This window comes from Phragmites australis, chromosome 8 (genome assembly GCF_958298935.1).
Source record: "Phragmites australis chromosome 8, lpPhrAust1.1, whole genome shotgun sequence".
NCBI classification, from domain to species: domain Eukaryota; kingdom Viridiplantae; phylum Streptophyta; class Magnoliopsida; order Poales; family Poaceae; genus Phragmites; species Phragmites australis.
The window spans coordinates 10,597,866-10,603,865 of record NC_084928.1 but is presented as its reverse complement, the minus strand read 5'-3'; positions in this window follow the sequence as shown (position 1 = coordinate 10,603,865).

The window sequence follows — 6,000 nt, the reverse complement described above, 5'->3', positions numbered from 1 at the left end:
AGGCTCTCGACAAGATGTGGTCACCTCGAATGTTGAAGTTCAAAAATTGATATGATGCATAGCAGCCCTTAGTCGATTCGTCTCCAAGATGGGCAGGCGAGAGATGCCCTTCTTCAAGCTTCTGAAGAAAAACGACCAATTCGAGTGGACGGAAGAGATGGAGAAGGCGTTTCAAGACTTAAAAAGGTATTTATTCTCTCCATTGATTCTAACCCCGCCTAAGTTATGTAAATACATGTTTTTTTTGCAAAAGTTTATCTGGCTTTGTGCCAACTTCTTAGGATAGAGCCAACAGAGGCATGTGTTGGGTCGATAATGAACAACTACACATCATAATGCATAATGACATAAGAGATTATCAGACATCTCATGCCTAACGGCCCACAAGGTTCTGAAGTTCTAGTTGATCCCATATGTGTTTCCTATCAAGTTCATGTTAGTATGTTGGTCAAATACACAAGTCGGTGAATGTTTGCAAAAAAAATCATCATGCTATTTCTTTTTCTAGTTGTGTACTAGTCTCTTCTCTGGTTCTTTCAGTTGCTTCGAGTGTATACTCGAGGACCAATGCATCTAACAATTTATCTAGTTGAGTTTTTAGGCATCAATAGATATTTAGTTAGCATGTCTGGTTATAGCATGTACTGATGAGGACATCACTCTTTCGGATACACACACACCGAGTATTCCTCCAACAATAGGTCCATCGACACGAGCTCGTGCACGTCAACTAAATCATGAGGTGAGCTCGTTCCTTAGTGTTCCTTTATATTTTGATAAGGATGCGATGCTACTAAATAATTGTGATGTATTATTACTTAGGAACACGGGAGAAGAACAATAAGGGCGACCAAGCCAAGGTGGAGGTCCAATCAAGTTCGAGTCCGTTTCGGAGTCCAGGACCAGCCTGCACTAAAATCGTCGCCCAGGACGCATACGGACTCTGTTTTTGACGTTCTACATATCGTTGGAAAGCTAAGGAGATAAGCTTTCCAACAGGACTGGTCCCATATCCAAATTCTTTCTGAGTCAACAGGAATCGTCGAAACAAGTGGACGTCCAGAATCTATCAGGGTGCTACGCCACCATCTTTTGGGCCGTTGGGCCGTGTAACGTGTTGGAGTCCATTAGGGATGCGTCCAGGGGTCCTTGGCTGACCCTAGTCTTTTATATACAGTAGCCGCCACCCTAATTAGGGTTGGGTTTTGCTTAGATATTGATCTACAGACAGTTGTGAGATTTTCGCTCTTGTTCCGGACCGACTAGGCCGCCGCAAGTGTTTGTGGAACCCCAACTTCGAGTGCTTGAATTCTATTCGCAATATTTCAGATTGCATCTTCTACATTCTTTCTTATGTTCTCGGTACGCTTGCAGGGATTGAGCCTTCTTGACGAGGTCAACCGCGCGACACGGTTGATAACCAACGGAGCTGTGGTGTAGTGATTGTAAGGGAGACGATCTGATTGGGTCGAAGCCTTTGGATCATCAACGTCGAGTTCTCCATCCACAAACTTATCGCTACCTATCGGAAGATCAGGCGAACATTACTCATCAACTGGTATCAGATTTTCAGGTTGCCCGTTAGGTAATTTCGTTTTCCCCTTTAGATTAGTCAGACTCGTCACCGGTTGTTCCTCCTTGCTGCGTTGGTAAGAACATTTGTAAGAGCGTGGTAAGACGCTTGAGTGTGTGTGATTCCACCTTCCACAACCTAGTAGTTGATAGGGATAATATTGTGTTGTCCTTTATTTTCAACTAACCATGTCAGGTGATGGCTCTCCGTCGGATTTTAAAGATTGTGTGTCCAAGGAAGAACTCAACAAAGTCTTGCAGGATCATACTAGACTATTGACAGACATTAGAACAAGCATTGCTAACCTCGTCACGCGAGTCAACGACCTTGAGTTGCGACAGCCACCACAGGATGATGACCATTCACATGATGATGATACTAATAATGGTGACCAAGAAGATGGTGAGGTTTTTGTTGGGCAAGATGCGCGTCCTGAGCAACGTCCTCGTGCTGAACAATTACGTCGTGACCAACAACAACGTCGTCAAGGTAATGGAGGTAATAATATTAATCGCAACGGTCGCGATAATCCTTATTCTAAGATTAAGTTTTCAATGCCTCCTTTTGATGGTGCATATGATGCTGATGCTTATTTGAATTGGGAAATGACGGTTGATCAAAAGTATAGTTCTCATATGGTTCCTGAAATGCATAGAGTTAGACTAGCCACTTGTGAGTTCACGAATTATGCTATTATTTGGTGGAATGGTTTAGTTTCTAGTGGCTTAGAACCTGAATCATGGCCTAGACTAAAGCGTGCCATGCGCAATAGATTTATTCCTCCTGATTATACACGTGAATTGAAAAAGAAATTGCAGCACTTAAATCAAGGTTCTAAATCTGTGCATGATTACTATCAAGAGCTTCAAATTGCTATGCTTCGTTGTAGTATACAAGAGAATGATGAGGATACCATGATTCATTTTTACTCCGGGTTGAGACGTGAAATTCAGGACCTTGTTGATTATAAAGATTACAATACTACCAATAGGTTGTTCCATTTTGCTATCTTGGCAGAAAAAGAACTGCAGGGTCGACAACAGGTGCAGAAATTGCGGAACAATTTTGGGAGTACATCTACTTCACGAGTACCACCGGGACAAGCAACAACATTCCCTTCTACATCTACACGATCTGCTGCCCCCTTCTCCAACACTCGGGCGCGTTCAGCAGGAGCACCACAACCATCACGTGAGGTGAGTAAATCTACTGTTTCGCAGGATACAATGCCAAGCTCTTCTTCAGGTGCAGCTACCACGGGTCGTACAACGGGCATTGTGTGCTGTCGCTGCCAAGGTATTGGCCATGTCATGAAGGATTGCCCAAGCCAGCGAGCATACTCCGCAACAGCAGATGGTGGATATGTTAGTCATAGTGATGTTGAGGAAGAATATGCATTTAAAGCTAATCTTGCAGCCGATCATGACATGGATAGTGAGGGGGAGGAGATTAGTGGTACCGCTGCCATGGAGAGTTATGCAGCACACACTTTTATTGTGAAGCGAGTTTTGAGTTCTCAAATAGGGCAAGCAGAGCAGCTACAACGCTATAATCTATTCCAAACATTCCTCATTGTCAAAGATGCACGTGTTCGTACCATAATTGATGGCGGGAGTTGCAACAACCTCTTGAGCTCCGATCTTGTGAAGAATCTTTCCTTGCCAACACGTGCACATCCTCATCCATACTACATTCAGTGGTTCAATAACAACGGTAAGGTTAAGGTAACACAATCTGCGAGAGTACACTTTTCTGTTGGTTCCTACCATGACTATGCTGATTTTGATGTAGTGCCTATGCAAGCATGTTCACTTTTGTTAGGCCGTCCTTGGGAATTTGATACCGGTGCTACACACCATGGTAGAAGTAATAAATACTCTCTCATGCACAAGGGAAAGAAAATCTCTTTGCTTCCTTTGACACCTGCTGAAATTGTGCAATATGATAAAGCGCTAGCTGAAAAAGAAAAGAAAGAACGTGTTTTGGATTCTGAAAATCAGCAAGTAGCTCAATCTGTTTTCCCACCTAAGAAAGAGAAGAACACACCTAGGTCCGAAGGCATTAAGTTAAAGGGTGGTGTTATGCTTGCTACTAAATCTGACCTTGCTGAAATTCAAGATAATGATACTTTGTGCTATGCTTTGGTATGCAAAGAGGTTTTATTTTCAATTGATGATATACCTAGCTCTTTGCCTGCTGCTGTCACTAACCTTTTGCAGGAGTATAAGGATGTCTTTCCAGCTGAGATACCCCCAGGGCTGCCACCATTGAGAGGGATAGAGCACCAAATAGATTTGATCCCGGGAGTGACTTTGCCAAACTGCGCTGCATATAGGATCAATCCGGAGGAGACTAAGGAAATTCAGTGACAAGTCCAAGACCTTTTGGACCGTGGGTACGTACGAGAGAGCCTTAGTCCTTGTGTTGTTCCTGTTCTTTTGGTTCCTAAGAAAGATGGTACATGGCGCATGTGTGTTGATTGTAGAGCCATTAATAATATCACAATAAGGTATCATCACCCTATTCCTAGGCTAGACGATATGCTTGATGAGTTGAGTGGTTCTATTATTTTTACAAAGATTAACTTGCATAGTGGTTACCACCAAATAAGAATGAAATTGGGAGATGAATGAAAAACTGCTTTCAAAACTAAGTTCGGTCTATATGAGTGGTTAGTGATGCCTTTTGGTTTAACTAATGCACCTAGCACTTTCATGAGATTGGTGAATGAGGTTTTACGTGCTTTCATAGGAAGATTTGTGGTGGTGTACTTTGATGATATTTTGATCTATAGCAAGTCACATGAAGAGCACATTGATCATCTACGTGCTGTTTTTACTACTTTGAGAGAGGCACGTTTGTTTGCTAACCTTGACAAGTGCACCTTTTGCATGAATAGAGTTGCTTTTTTTGGCTATGTTGTTACTCCACAGGGAATTGAAGTGGATGAAGCTAAAATTGAAGCCATCAAGAGCTAGCCGACCCTTGGGACTATCACACAAGTGAGAAGCTTTCATGGCCTTGAAGGGTTCTATCGGTGTTTTGTGAGAGATTTCAGCACCATTGCTGCCCCACTCAATGAGTTGACAAAGAAGGACGTTCCGTTCCAATGGGGGCCAGCACAAGAACAAGCTTTTAATACGCTGAAAGATAAGCTTACGCATGCACCTCTACTCCAACTTCCGGACTTTGGTAAGACTTTTGAGTTAGAATGTGATGCTAGCGGCATTGGAATTGGAGGAGTGCTACTACAAGGAGGTAAACCCGTTGCTTATTTTAGTGAGAAATTGAATAGGCCATCTCTTAATTATTCGACTTATGATAAGGAGTTGTATGCTTTAGTGCGAGTTTTAGAAACATGGCAACATTATCTTTGGCCCAAGGAGTTTATTATTCATTCTGATCATGAAGCTTTGAAACATATTAGAAGCCAAGCCAAATTGAACAAACATCATGCTAAATGGGTTGAATTTATAGAGTCATTTCCTTATATCATTAAACACAAGAAAGGTAAAGACAATGTCATTACAGATGCGTTATCTAGACGTTATACCATGCTGTCCCAACTCGATCATAAGATTTTTGGTTTAGAAACAATTAAAGGATTATATGCTACTGATTTGGACTTTAAAGATGTTTTTTAACATTGTAAAGAAGGAAGAACTTGGAATAAATATGTGCTGAATGATGGATTACTATACCGTGCTAACAGGCTATGCATCCCAGCTAGCTCTATTCGCCTATTGTTCTTGCAGGAAGCTCATGGAGGTGGTTTGATGGGATATTTTGGAGTGAAGAAGACCGAGGATGTACTGGCTACTCACTTCTTTTGTCCTAAGATGAGGCGCGACGTTGAGCGCTACGTGGCACGCTGCACTACTTGCAATAAAGCTAAGTCTCGCTTGAACCCACATGGACTTTATATGCCTCTTCCTATTCCTAGTGTTCCTTAGGAGGATATTTCTATGGATTTTGTTTTAGGATTGCCTAGGACCAAAAGGGGGAGGGATAGTATATTTGTCGTTGTGGATCGTTTTTCAAAAATGGCATATTTTATACCTTGTCACAAGAGCGATGATGCTACAAACATAACTGATTTATTTTTCAGGGAAATCATTCGCTTGCATGGAGTGCCTAACACCATTGTTTCGGATCGTGATGCAAAAATTTTGAGCCACTTTTGGAGGACACTTTGGAATAAACTTGGGACAAAGCTGCTGTTTTCGACGACATGTCACCCTCAAACCGACGGACAAACGGAGGTTGTGAACCGCACATTATCCACCATGTTGCAGGCTGTTTTGAAGAAAAATTTGAGGATGTGGGAAGAGTGTCTACCCCATATTGAGTTCACTTACAACAGATCAGTTCACTCCACCACCAAGGTAAGTCCGTTTCAGGTAGTGTATGGTTTTAACCCCCGTGCC